The sequence below is a fragment of the Sciurus vulgaris genome, assembly GCF_902686455.1.
Source record: "Sciurus vulgaris genome assembly, chromosome: 1".
Classification (NCBI taxonomy): Eukaryota; Metazoa; Chordata; class Mammalia; order Rodentia; family Sciuridae; genus Sciurus; species Sciurus vulgaris.
The window spans coordinates 195,662,866-195,678,051 of NC_136461.1; the positions used below are offsets into that span (position 1 = coordinate 195,662,866).

A 15,186-nucleotide genomic window follows, 5' to 3' on the forward strand; every position below is an offset into this window, starting at 1 on the left:
TGTTCCATCAAGCCTATCCACACTCACTGTCAAAAATAGAAACCAGTCTGTAGATGGTGATAGGAACTGGGAGAAGGAGAGAGAAGAGGCCGCTGGGTGAGTGCAGGGGACCCCACAAGTCCAGAGGGAGTCGGTCATTAGCTTGTCTCCCTGGATCTGATTTTTAGGCTCTGATCCCAAGGGCCAGGAAAGGCCAAATATTCCCAAGACTGATTTCCTGGCTGCGTCTCATGCCCGTGGAGGGCAGAAAATCAGATGGACTGGTGCCCGGTCTGCAGAGAAAAGCTGGCTGGCCCTGGAGTTGGTTGGCATTATCCAGACCTTGTCCCGCTCACGACAGTGGGGGAGGGTAGAGACAGGGTGTGGGGAGGAGAGAACAAACAAGAACCATAACAGGCCTGGCACTCTCAGGCAGAGTCTGCTGTGCAGTCAGCATCCCCGTCGGTGAGTTCCCCACAGCTCTGTGGGGCAGGGGTCTGGCCCCGTCACGATTCTGTAGAGTCATGTATCGAGCAGCTCCTGAGGCCAGAGGAGATGATGGTGAATAAGACTATCTTCTGCCGTTGTGGAGCTTTGTCTAGTGGGGAGACAGAACACAAGCAGTCACAGGAAACACGTTTGGTGAGGCACTGAGTATCATGGAGGTGCAACCCTTGGTGTGAGAGAAGGCTTCCTGGAGGAGGTGACATTTAAGTTGGGACACAATGAACAGGATTCGGCCAGGGGAATGAGGATCATGGTGTGGAATAGGGTTTCAGGCTGGGAAATGGTGTTTGCAGAAGTCTATAGAGCACGGCACTGTCTAGGAATTACAGGAATCCAAAACTCTGGAGCACGGACCATCAGGTCCTAGTGGTCCCAATTACCGTGGGCTGTGACTTGTATGGGATCAGCGTGTGAGAGTCATGGCAGCTCAGCCCCTTTTGGACCATTTCATCTTCTCTATAAACTTTCTGGGACAAGAAATGTGAAAGCAATTTGCAGTGGGCAGGTGTGTCCCTTTTTTCCTGCGTTCTGCTGTTTCTGTGTTTGAGACTGTGCCACCGACACTCTGGATTACCGAACTGTCATGACCAGAGTTGCTCTCTAGGACTGCACTCTGAGGCCCCATTCCATCATCTTCACAATCTGCTCCATCGGTGCCCTGAAAGTGATAATACTGTGGCCTCCACTCCATCCCCACAACCCGCCAAAATATGCTCCTGAAGCCAGGCAAGGTGGAGCATGCTTTTAATTCCAGCTATTGGGAGGCTGAGGCAGGAGGATTGCAAGTCTGAGGTCAGCCTTGGCAACTTAGCAAGACTGTGTCTGAAAAAAGGCTGGGGTGGAGGTCAGTGGTAGAGTATCCCTGGGGTTCAATCCCCAGTAGCAAAAAAATATTGTTCCTGAGAGTTCTGAAAGCCTGTGTACGCTGAAGCATCTTTCTTTGGGTGTAAGGATAGTTCCACTGTGACATTGGTGACCCCAGGGAATACAGGGTGAGGGTTTCAGCTAGGCAGGTGTCTATTCTCTCTCATACTACTCTGTGCATGTCACCTCAACCTGCAGGGCAGATGCAGATGGAGTCAAGGAGGAAGAAGACAATCTCCTTGGCTAGAGAATTATGCATTCTCCAGTCAAGTCTGTGTGGGTGGTTGTGGTCTCTACTAGAGTCTCAGAACTTCTCTGGGCTTGTTTCCTTATCTGTAATACAGAAAGATTAAGTGGATGTTTTTTGAACTGGTTGCCTGCATGTTACACAGGATCTAGGACAGCTGGGCAGAGGGTGGGAGGTGCCTGGGCAAAGTGAGCTGAGCGGAATGCCCAGGGTGGCACACTCAGGTCAGAGGGACTTGGCTAATTGGGGGAGTTGGGGCATTCTGGCTGCTCCTTCTAGATGGGGCAGGAACAATCCAGCTCCCCAGGGCCTCTTCTACAGTCCTCCCCAAAAACCTGACCAAACATTTTCTTCCATTTGACCTCCATGGTTGAGGCCAGGCCAGTCAACATTCCAGCCTCCATTCCCTGTGACACCACCTTCCCCAGCTTCCCCACGACCTGACTTGGGGACTTTCCCCACACTCTGAATCATAATGGCTGCCCACATCTGTTGAGTAACCTACATTTGTTTTGTCTGATCCTGTACTAAGATTTTCCACACTTTATCTCCCCGAGTCCTTATGAAATACCCTCTGAGGCAGGTTCTGCCTGAAGCACGCGTCCCCTCATCTTCATGTGGCTGGATTGTTCTCTTTGTTCATGCGTCAGCTTGGTGGTTTCTCCTACTATTTCATTACCTCTGTCCCCATCACTTTCTCTCACGTTATCCTGTTTTATTTTCTTTATAGCATTTGTGATGGAAATTATTCGACTTACTTCTTAATTGTTCATCCCTCTTCCCTTGAGTGTAGACTTCCCAAGAGCAGGGACCTCATCTGTGTCGCTCATCATTGCCTTCCCCCAACACCTAGAAGAGGACCTGGCATTCACGAGGTGTCCATAAGCACGTGTTGAATGAATCAGGGCTGTGGTCACCACGTCAGGAGGAAATTGCAGCAGAGGGGCTAAGTAACTTGCAGTTAATGCAATGGCAGAGCTGGGGTTCAAACCTATATTGCATGTCTCTAAAACATACACCCTTGACCCTGAGACTATGTGTGCTTCAGGGTGGTGCGGCTTTCTCTCGCCTGGTTTCTCTTACCAGGCCGAAGCGGGCAGGATTACTTTTCTGCTCTGGCATGCCACCTAACTGGTACTTGGCCTTGCTTTTCTTGACATGGAATATGATTTCCCAGAACTGTGCCTCCTATTTCTCCCTGCCTCCCCTCTGTGTAAATAGTCCCTGGCGGGGCTGAGCCTTTCTTTTCTCACAGGCCTGGGAACTGCAGAACCAACACCACCGCTTTTCTCTCCATAAGCCTGACTTCACCATGGCTTTGGGTCTTCCCTCCCTAGGTGGCATGGTGCTAAGGATGAATAAGGGCTCTGAGATTTGATTCCTTGGGGGGAAAATGCCACAGGGAAGAAGAAGTGAAAATCTGGAGTCCATTTCTCTTGGTCATTTTAAAAGGGAAATGTAAAAATAGAAAGTCTTGTTCTGTGAGAAACTCTCCACAGTACAACAGAATCACACATAAAACTGGGTGAAACATGAAATTCCACCCTGGTGCTGGGAAGAATCGGGGAAAAAGATATGTCTAGTTCTGTCCTTTCTCAGATTTTACATTTACAGTATATAAATAAGGAAGGAACAGAAAGGCATGAGATGGGAACAAGAGAAGAATCTAAGCTTCTAAAAAAGTTCTGAGAGGCAATGTCTGTAACCTTAGAAGGATTGTGTCTCAGAAAATTCTAGGCTCATCCCAGCACGTTGTAATTCAACACCTTAACTTCAAAAGACAGTCAAGGGCAGCTCACCCCCACTACCCCACTGTCCAAGTTTTTCTTTTATCTTATATATCCACAAGTCCTCTGTCCTCTGCAAAAGCCAGTCTGGATCATTTCAATGAGTCATTGTTGAAGTAGACTTTTATATTTTAAAATTTCTCCCATACTAAAATCTCTTAGGATAAAAATCCCAAGTCTGATTCAGAAATAGAGGCTCCCACGCTTTTGTCTTATTTCTTTTTTGCTAAGAGCAATTTCTATTAAAAATGATCTCCAGAGGTTATATTGCTTGGAAACAAAACGGGCAGCGCGGTCGTCTTTGCTGGAATTCTGCTGCGGAGATGGCTGGGCCTGGCATGTCATTCCTTTGCTGAATTAGCTGGGGTGAGAGTGGGAGCTGCTTCGCGCAGGGAACTGGGGAATCTTCAGCTTGGTCCTGGGGTGTGTGTAGTACACTTGAAGAGGTCAAATATATGAATGAAGGACGCACACAAGAGTCATGTGATCCCAGAGCAACTTCCTTTAACCGTTTTCAGTCTCCTGAAAATATCCTCTTGGGGTGAGATGAAGGAAGTTCAGGAAGTCGTCTCTTCTTTACATCTGGGAATGTGCCTGGGGGTGCATGAAGTCGCAGGATAAACTTTGGCAGCTTCCCAAAGTTCTCTGTTTAGGATCTGGGAAAACTGCTTTTGTTAAAGTAGATATATACAGTAAAATATAGAGCAGAAAACAAAATCATGTGGACTTTTCAGATAAAACACAAGTTCAAAGAAGTGACATACTCCTGATGGGGAGTGGGCTCTGCCTACCTGCCTTCTTGGTTTATGTACTTCTGTTGTTCTTGGCCTTGGGCACATTCCAGAGGCATCGACATGCCTGATGACAACATTGGTGGCTCTGGAAGCCAGTGTCCAACTGAAGACTCAGAAGAGTAGGCTGGTGGTGCCATTGAAGGCACTGTCCAGGGGCAGGGACAGCCTCAGGCTGTCACAGATAAAAGTCTTCAAATATCAAATCATATTTTTCAAGGACTGCCTTTGTTCTAACTTCTTGCTCTGCCGGTGACCTTCAGTAGTGACTTGTCTATCCACCTCCTCTTCCTGCCTTGACAGCATCTGGTGATCTTGGCAGCTGCATCTTCTCACTGCAAATCACTGGCTCTCAATTATGGAGAGATTTTTGGCAGTGTCCCTGCAGAGGGTATTTGGCAATGCCTGGAAACATTTTTCATTGTCCCAACTGGAGGAGGGGCCTCCCGTGGGTAGAGGCCAGGGAGGTTGCTTAACACCTTACAATGCACAAATGCACAGGACTCCCTCTGCCCACTCCCAGCAAAGAATGATCTAGTTCAAAAATGTCAATATATGCTGTAGAGGTTGAGAAACACTGATGAAATGGCAAACTGATATTCTAGTTTGCCCATCAGTCTCTCATGAGTTTATTAGTTTGAATTTGCTGCTGAGAGATGAAACCACTCTTGGGTACGATGTCATCAAGTTTTAGCCTGTCAGTGAAGACCCAGCATCAGAGCTGTGCTCAATTCACCCAAGAGGGCCGCTGACCTCCTCGTCTCCTGGACTTGAAAATTCTTTCAGCTTCTACTATATTAAACAATGTGCCTGTCAATAGGCAAATGGATAAAGAAAATATGGTATATGTATACACAGTGGAATTTTATTCGACCATAAAGAATATTATTATGGAGAACATCATGATAAGTGAAATAAGCCAGATTGAGAAAGTGAAGGGTCAAATGTTTTTGCTCATATGCAGGAGCCAGAAGCCAAACAGAAATAAGGAAATTAAAAAGGGAGTGGATTCCCTGAAAATAGAGGGGAGATCAGCGGAGTAGAGGAAGGGATTGAGGGGAAGGGAGGAGAGATGGGAAAAGGGTAGAACATGTACTGAAACTGACCAAATTATGCTATGTAGATATATGAATATACCACAGTGAATTTCACCTTTATATCTATAAAGCACCAATTAAAAATATTAAATAAAAGGAAGACCAGTAGAGCAAGGAAGGGAAATAGGGAAAAGGAGGAAGAGGAGGGAAAGAGGAAGTACTAGATATTGTATCCGAGCAGATTATATTCCATGCATGTATGATTATGTCAAAGTGAACTGCACTATTATATAGTGTATAACTATAATACACTAATAAAAACAAACATGCTCTTATTTTTCTTATTTTAAAAAAGTTCAGTAAGCGAAACATGAATATATGTTGTGAAGTTTTAGCTAACAAAGGAAAAGCAACCACTCTCTCTTAAACATCTGTATTCACACAAACACTTAAATTTTAAAAAAATAAGAGCATAGTGTGTATTATTATGACACTCACATTCTTTATCAGAATACCCATGACAAGATAGACCTGCCTCATTTTTTTGAACTGCGGCACACGGCATGGCCTAGCATGGGTGGTTGTAGCTGATGTAATGATTTCTCCGTTGACAGGCATGTAGGTAGTTTATGTTGTAGTCAGCTGTTGCAAACATCTGTGGAAGCATCTTTGTCCATATGACCTTGGATACATGTATAAATGTTTCTGCAAGGTGGAGATGTGGGTTGGAGGGTTTGCCTTCAACTCCTTGTAGGTGCTTCCAATTGGTCTACCAAGAAGGAAAGCTACTTTCTATTCCAACCAGTGATGCTGAGTATCCATCTTCTCACATTCTCAGTAACACAGAATTTTCTCAGTCTTTAGAAATATGATTAATGATTAATAAAAAACAGAAGCACCAGCTTGCCCTTCTACTGGGGAGCTATCCACAACCTTTATATATATATAAAGTGTCATTTGTATATCTCTTATTTTCAAAAAAACTTCATTTCATGAAAAAAGAATGGGACTCATTTGTTGGCCCAGACTTCTAGAGATCTGGGCTCTAGGAAGACTAAAACTATTCTCTAGTCCTCTGGCTTCTACAATAACCCTCTGTAGGGAAGCAGAGGCAGGCTCAGGATTCCTTTTTGTGTTTGGACCCCTGGGTTCTGCTTCCAGCTGCCTTGATCTACCTGGGGAGGGATGATGCATGGGGGATCTGAGGGGAGGATTTTGGGTCCCAATCCTTTGGACAAGAGGAAATAACTTCAAATTCTGTGCCCTCCAGACTACAGACCTCCCCAAAGGCAGAGTTTCCACCTATGGTTTGTGCTTCTCTGTTGAATTAACTGCCCTTTATACTCCAATCATGCCAGGACTCATTTGCGATGTAATAGTTACAATCTTGTCCTCCATCTTCATCAGAAGTCCTGAGTTATTTATCTCTGCACCTCAGGACTTAGCACTGACTCCAGCACTTGTAGCTGCTCAATAAATGTTGGTAAAAGGGATGTTTCTCTCTCTCTCTCCACCTATGGTGGAAGGACCTTTGGTTAGTTCTCAGGATCATTTGCTGATGGCCGCCACCCTCATCTTGAACAGGCTCAGGACAATCCTTTGAGAGCAGACAGTAAATTCCTGGCAGGCCAAGTCATTAGATACAATTTTCAATGGGTTCCCATTTTTTTTTAAATATGACATGAGAACTATTTTTTATTGTATTCGGTTTGCTTTCCTCTACAACACAGTCTAAGCCAAAATATCTTCTTTACCAGGCTGCTGCCAACAAACAAAATTCCACTAGTCGGCATGTATACTCTTGGCTTAATTAAAATAATTTTCCTTTGTTAAAATGGTATAATGGACTTGACTGTTTACCTTGCTCCTGGTAATGATTCTGCTCTGCTTCCTCTACAGAGGTTTTACAGAAACTTTTAAGGGAAGGGGATTTGGCACTTTAAGAAGTCCCCAAAAAAGTCTAAAAATAATGATTAAAGATGACATTAGACAATGAGCCAGATACTCAAGCTGAAAAAATAAGCACTGTGGTCAGGAACATGAAGGTTTTAGGACAGTTGGTTTTTGTGAGCCCTAAAATAGAATCTCAGGATGGTGAGAGCATAGTTCAGCAGTGGCTGTGGTTGGGGGATGTTGAGAACCGTGTCTGCTGTCCCACAGCTGGGACTAGGAGGTAGAGCAGAGTGCAGAGCACCAGGAAGATGCAGTGGGCACCCAGGCTGTCTGCCCAGGTTCAAGTCCAGCTCTACCTGTTAGCTGTGTGATAAGGGGCAAGTAATTCACCTTTTCTCTCTCTCTGTTTCTGCATGTTATATTGTAAATATTAAAGAAAATAATGACCTCAGTACAGTGCATGGCACCTATGAGCCATTATTGTTACAAATATTCTTCTTAGGAAGTCAGTCAATACCAGTGATCTCTTATGTACGACTCAAACAGCTGGAGCAGAGGATGAGTTGAACTTGGCTAGCTAAGTGTTTATTGGCAAGGGTAGTTAAATTATTGAGGTGAGATTTGTTCTAACATTTATTATGTTGTTGCAAGAAGACACCAGGATTAATAAAAAGGTGGCATTATTTACTGAGGAGAGAACAACTCTATATTAGGTTAGAAAACGTGTTAATTTGGTGGCAGGGTGCACACTCCTGTTTCTCTGCATTACGTGTGCTGAAGTGCTGGACCTCTTACCAGATCCACCTGTAGCAACCTCTCAGTTCAGGCAGCATCTAGAGGGAGCGAGTATGTCTGGGTCAGTCACAGGTCATCTTTCAGGCTCTTCAATTGTGGGTGGTCCAACGGCATCCAAAACCTCCTATTCACCGGATGACAGGCATGAGTTTGTCATATTCATTTGGATGACATGCCCACCCCAGAGAGTAGCACCCATAGTTCAGCTGTGAGGAATCTAGGCTGGGAGTCTGGGAAAAGGTGGTGGCAAAGTTGTTGTGAGACCTTGGGGAAAAGTTGGGACTGTACTCATGGACCAGGAGGTGCAGACCCCTCAATCCTTGTCTCCCCTGAGGAGGAGGGAGGTAGGTGGGAGACTAAAGGTTAATTAGGGTCCAACTATAAGGGTTAAGGGGAGAGCTAATAAAGAGGCAAGACCCAGGATGGTGAAGAGAAAGAAGTGGCTCCCGTGGGAAAGCCAGTTCAGTTTATTATCTAGGATCATATCGAGTTACCTAGGTTACATAGTACAGTTAGCTCTGCACATGTGCAGATCACATAACTTGCTTGCTTCTCAGAGTCCACTAGTACCAAAGGTTATTATAACAAGATAATGTCTCCAGGCCTCAAGGACAGAGGAGTTGCAGAGCATCTCTAAGCCATTCAAACAAGAGCACCTTTTGTCCTGAGAAGTGTGCTTGACTTGAAGGACTTTCACTCCTCTGTACATTGACTGACCTGAAATCCCTATAGAAGACCAAGTGTGGGAGCACAATGGGGGTTCCAGCCTCAGAATCCACCAAGAGCTCCAGGCACTCAGAACACAAATATGGCAATTCCTGTGCATGTGGTTTGGACTATCTAATTTTAATTTTTACTTTTGCATTTTAATCTCATTTTCTTTTCCTTGGTCAACAAAGTAATCTTGATGCCTTGTAGAAGACTATAGTAAATTTTCTGAAAAGAAAAATAGTTCTATGATCTCATCAGAAAGAGATAACCACTGTGAACACTTTGATAATCCCTTTCCAGCCTTTGTTCTAGCATGGCCTTTATTTGAGATCAAGCTCAATGTTATATTCATGGTTTTTCATGTGGCCTGTCTTTTCTGCACACATTATATCACCACATCTCCCCATAGATTTTAGTGAATGTTATTTTTAACTGTTGCTGAATATTCTGTTGAACTGCTGAGGTATGTTTTACTCAGTCATTTCCTTACTGTTAGAGATTTAAGTTGCTTCCAATTTTTTTTCTGGTTATCAGGAATATCAACATGACTATTTTAATACATAAATCCTTGTCCATATTTTTGATTACTTTCTGAAGACAGATGCTTGGAAGTGGAATTACTTAGTCAAAAGGAATGCCAGAGTGATTTTCGGAAAACTTACACCAATTTATAGTCTCAGCTGGTTCCCATAAAGCATGGGAATATCACAGGCTCTATTCATGTGCCTTCCTAAGTTCTCAGCTTCCTGTTTCCTCTCTCCTTCCAGAACCACTCAGACCCTACTCCATCCTTCTCTTGCTCTTCCAATTGACCAGGAGTCATGTCATTCTAGAAAGAACTGTGGGTCATCATTTTGCTGCCTCGAAAGTGTGGGATACTAAGTGATTTCTCAGGGCTCAGGAGGCACTTTTCTCATATTCCCAAGACTCTTCAGATTCAGCAGTGAAAAAGAGGGAGGTCTTGGCGCTGAAAAGACCCACGGCTCATGCATATAGAGCGCGGGGAACTTTCCCAGCCCTTCTCTCCCTGTTTCCAAAGGGAAAAAAGGAAGGACTATCTTTGCTCCCCCACTTCTCATTCATTTATTGGCCCATCCACACATGAATTACCTGTTAGACACCAGGCACCTGTTGGGGTTGAGACAGGTGAAGCCGGGGATATCAGTCAGGGTCCTTGGTTAGCCAGAGGCTGACTCTAGCTAGACTTGTTCCTAACAGGATGGTGGTTGCTTCTCAGAGCTGAAGGAACCTGGAAGACAGGGCTGGACAACAGGCAAAGGACCAAGGGAGCGTGCTGCAGAGAGCATGGCCAAGGGTCTGCCCTAGGAGCAGCCTGCTGGTCAGACTTACACAGGCATTTGCCCTCGGGTACAGCCATCACCAACAGCTGGAGCATGAATAAGCTCTGGGTGGAAGCTCTGGTTGGACAGGGCCAGGTCATGTGATTATGACCGTCCGGGAGGGTATTCCTGGCTCTCTTGGCTCCTTTCTGTAGGGAGGGGGCCCTGGCCCTCACCAACCCTCAATTGATGGAAGATATTCCCCCAAATAAAAAGTGGGTACTCAGACCCTGCCCCCACCCCAAGTAAGTCAGTGCCGCAGGTCTCCGCCATCCCGTGACTCATTGCTTAGCTGGAAAAGCGGAGAAGCAAATAGATGACGTGATACAGTAAGGAGGACAGTGTCTCCGTCCTCATTCCAGACGGGGAAAGAGAACCCTGATCAGGTAAGAGGCACGGAAAGGAAGGATTTGGGGACTCCTTGAAAATGGGAGGTGACAGAGGGCAAAGGACATAGAGATGACCCTGGACTTCAGTGCCTAGTAAGAAATCAATGGAGGAATCAGATAAAGCAGGGACACAGGAGGAGGCCCCCATGTCGCGAGGCAGGTCAAGAATCTGGGCCTACCCTTGCTGGGTCCAAGTGAGTCACAGTGGAGGTGACCTCAGGCTGCCAGATGCGGGCTCACATGGACTCAGCAGGCGTTCCTTCACCGCAGTTACAGCCCTGGTGCTGGAGACACATCAGGGAACAAGAGGCAGTCATGCTCACCCTCACTGAGCTGATCTAGGGGAGCTCCGGCCAGGGCGCAGGGGAGGTGTGGCATGAGCCTCAGAATTTGTGGTTCATCCACACGGAGGTACTGGGAGCTTCAGCTGTGGAGGGACGCCTGGAAGACTGCAAAAAGGCAGGGAAGAGAGGGACCTTGGGTGGCCCTGGGACAAACGGAATTTAAAGAGAAAGAAAGGCCAGCTAGAAAAGGGGGTGAGGATGAGTTGCCATCTCCTGCCCATGGCCTCTCTGAAGGCTGTGGCTGAGATCTGTGGAGTGTGGTACAGGAGAGGCTTGTCAAGGTCCTGGGGCATGCAGGGAAGAGCTGGCCTGGAGCAGGCGCTTCTGAACTGCTGTGGCCCTCGAGTGGGCTTGAGTACCAGGATGTTCCTGTTCTGCCTTTTTTCCCATCCTCCCTACATGGGTCTTGGCCTCCTCTGCCCAGTGCCTCATCCATCACCAGTCTAAGCCCCTGCTTCCTGTCCTGGGATGCTGGCATTATAACGTGACAAGGAGCTGGGAGGTCCCGACAGACCGTGGCAAACCTGGTGGAATGTGAAGCTGTCTTCAGAACCTCCTATTTTGGATTTCCGCTGGCTGTGTTCATGCCAGTTTATCTCTTCATACCCGCACAGTACTTGGTGTACCAGTTCTGGAACTACTGGTATTTATTGCTGTGCTGAGGAGGTCCATTGCACAAGTTCTCTTGAAAGAGGACCTTGTCTTGATCACTTTAACATCTCTGCCCTGAGAAGCTGCAAGCTGACTATAGGCCTCAGCATCCCCTCCACCACCATTCGGATTCCCCGCATCTCAGAGATTGAGAGGATTTTGAGGTAGCCAGGGTTCTCCAGAGAAATGGAACGAACAGGATGTGTGGGTCTCTCTCTCTCTCTCACACACACACACACACACTCACACACACACACACACTCACACACACACACACACACACACACACACACACACATTCTCATTTTAAGAAATTGACTTATGTTATGGTGGTGGCCTGGAGTGTCTAAAATCTGCAGAATGGCCATCAGGTTGGAGACTCAAAGAAGAGTTGAAGTTCAAGTCCAACTCAAGACTCTCTGTTGGTAGAATTTCTTCTTGTTCAGGGAGATCAGTCTTTGTTCTACTCAGCCTTCAACCCATTGGATAAGGTCCTCCCACATTGTACAGGGTCACCTGCCTTACTTAAAGTAAATCTCATCCCTAGGGCACCTACAGAGACATCCAGAATACTGTTTGAATACATATCTGGGTACTGTGGCCCAGACAAGTTGACACACAAAGTTCACCATCACAGGGGCCATCAAGGCCGGCCCTCTCACTTGACAATGGGGAAATGGGGTCCAGGGAGGCTCAGGGGTCTGTATGGAGCCATGTGGCAAGTCCATAGGGTAGGCAGCAGGGGAAAGAGCTGTCTTCTGGCTGCAGTTCTGTGTTCTCTGCCCTGTGCCTGTCACCAGGGAACCCCCATGGGCAGAAACCAACATACAGAGAGACTTCTCATTGCTTTGGCACCACAGAAGGCAAGTCCACATCTTTGCTCAGCTTGACTTGCTTATAGAGTTGCTGCAGGGACATTTTAGAGGGGACTTCGGCAGGGAAGCTTGGTGTGTCTTTTGGGGTCCTCCAGCTTGGTGGAATTTGGTTAGAATTCTGAGAAAGCGAGGGACTGAGACCTGAGGATGTTTTCCTAGGGTGTTTTTCACCAAGTCACAAACCCCCTCTGCAGTGCCTGTCCCACTCTCTCCCTCACTTTCAAGGAGAATTTTCCAGCATAGTTCTGAGCACCTGCCACATAGCTTAGTAAATGCTTGTTGTGTGCTGAATAATGTAAAATTCATCTGGACTCTCAGCTCAGGCTGGGAAGACAGGGCATGAATCTTTACCATGGTCCTGACTCATTTTCTGAATGGCCAGTCCAAGTCCTCCCTCTTTCTTTAGGTAGCCGATTTGTGCACATGATTACTTACTAGAACTTTCTCTGGAAACCTACCAAGTCAGAAAGAATCCTAATTTCTAACTCATAGAGGGTAAGTGGACTCAGAAGTGTAGGGCCTGTCTGTCCCTTTGTGAAACAGCTGAATTCAGAAGAGGCAGCAGTGGTGTTATGTAATGTTAATGCTCATGACCACAGAGCTGCCTTTTACTGAGAAGCCACTAGGTATCCATCATGGCGCTAGGCGATGTCTATGCATTCCTTCCCATGTTCAGAGCTCTCCTTAGTCCTCATGGCCACAGGATAAACTGCTACTGAGAATCAGGAGGAAGCTTCCCATTAAAGCAGAGCAGAATGCTCAGGACACTCCCAGAGCAGCATTCGCATGGCAGAGGAGACACACTGGAGATGGGGCTGGACAGGAAGGCGGCAGCATGGTGTCCTGGTGAACCACTGGCTGATTCTGCTGGAGTCCTTTGCATAGGACTTTACAGAGAATAACAGAGGGTCTTGACTTTACTGTGTATGGACTGGTTCAAACTAATTCCCCTCAAAAGGCCCTTTTAGTACTCATAAAGGTGGTTTCCTGCTCCAAGGAAGGAAGCTTCAAATAAATGGTAACGATAGATGATACTATCAAATCTGTGAGCCAGAGAACCTGACTGACAGTGGCTTAAATATTCAGTTGTTTGCTATCTACTCTAAGGTAGAAATTTTTAGATTGGTTCATCAGCTCTAGTGTCTCATCAAGTATCCAGGGGCCTTTATCATTTCTCTCTTCTCTCCTTGTCTTGTGATTATTGCCTTCATAGTGCTACTTCATGTATACAAGATAACTACCACAGCTCCAGGCCTTGCATCTGAATTCAAGGGAGCAAGATGGGAGAAATAGTGTGTGCATGTAAGGGTAGGGTGGGATGGGGAGGGGAGCAGTTATGTGTATTACCTCATGCCAATTCCCTTCGTAGGGAAGCCTCCCAGATGACTTCACTTCACTTCTCATTGGCCAGAACAAGGTCAAATGGACATTCCTAGGAAAGTCTGTGTCTGGTAGAGAGAGAGGGTTATCATGACCAAATCAGATAAATTTTACTTCAAAGTCTGGGGGAAGATATGGTGTTTTTCTGAACAAAATTAGAGTTTTGATAACATGAAGGTGAGGTTATATTCCATAACAGCAGACATCTCATTCAGTCTGTGCACTAATTCTGGCATTTGGTGTTGTTACTGTCCATCCTGAGGAAGCCAAGGGTTAGAATGGAGAAGTGACTGGCCTGAGGTCACATCGGCTATTGGGGTGTCCTCGTGGGCTAGACTTCCTACTTCCTTTGCAGTTTCTTCAATGCCTATGTATCCTGGTAAATCTGCACTACAAGCTTGTAGGGATACAGAAGGCCATGGGTCAGCATTCTGTGCTGGGGATTCGGGATCAGCAGACCCTTGTTGCACTGGGCAAAGAAGTTGCTTCCCTGGACTTCTGGAAATCACTTGAGATGAAGGCTCTCTCTTGAGAAGGGGTTTCAGCAGTTCATGAAGCTCAGAGGGTCATTCAGTGGCACCTGAGGACATTCCGCATTTGTCTGCCACCAGTACTTCAACAGTCCCAGACAGGCAAGGGGACTGTCTCTGGGAGCACTTAACAATGCAGTTTGGAAGAAACTGTCACTTAGGAATTCACTTCCTGTGGCCCTCTGGGAGCATAACTAGAGCAAATGATTGGGTATAGCAGGGAGAGGCCCCTTTGCAGCAAAAAGATGTGGTTTTGAAGATTAAGTGAAATCATACAGAGAATGCTTAAAGCAATGGTGAGAGCTAAGTGTTTCCTGTCTTGGATCAAGTACAGTTGTCCGACTGTAGAACAGAATGCCAGGGGAATTGACACCTGCTCATCAGTGAGCACTTACTCCCCACCAAGGCTTACTGACAGCAACCGGCCACCAACCCAAACCAGCGAACATGTGCTGAGCACTTCCTCAAAAGATCATAATTATTTTTAATTGAATATTTACCCTGTGCCTGTCACCTTGCCAAATACTTGGCATGAATTTTCTCATTAATCCTCATGGCAGTTCCAGGAGGTAGATGCTCTTGTTTGGATGAGAAGACTTGAGGTTAAAAGAGGCTGGAATGAGACAGACATCACTACCCTATGTACACGTATGATTACATGAATGGTGTGAATCTACATCGTGCACAACCATAGAAACGAAAAGATGTGACCCATTTGTACAACGAATCAAAGTGCAGTATGTAAAAATAAAAAATAATTAAAAAAAAAAAAAGAGGCTGAGGAACCTGCCAGAGTCACCTGGTGATGGAGATGGGGTTGGCGGCCCGGTCCTTCTCTAGCTCATTCCATGTTGGCTGGCATCAACAGAATTTGCAGTTCCTCTGAAATGTACCCTAACATGGGTGAAGAGTGCATGGAACAGTGTTTCCCAGACTTTCTCATCTCTTATCAGCTGTCCTGTCAAAAACCAGGAGCCTATGAGGACAGACTCAAAAAGTCCACTTTCCCCAAGGACTTTCATATCTTTATAGACACTAAAAAATAAAATTCAAACAGCAGATAAAA

The 15,186-nt window shown here is 46.0% G+C and overlaps 1 protein-coding gene across 1 annotated transcript in view; it reads left to right on the forward strand.

The window, feature by feature from the left end:
- Positions 1-460: 460 nt before the first annotated feature.
- The window catches only part of FAM91A1 (family with sequence similarity 91 member A1), a 209,405-nt gene continuing 194,679 nt past the window's right edge, over positions 461-15,186 (forward strand). The window contains exon 1 of the mRNA XM_079144071.1: positions 461-2,472. The gene's annotated coding sequence lies outside the window, so the exon portion shown is untranslated. The remainder of the gene's footprint in view (positions 2,473-15,186) is intronic.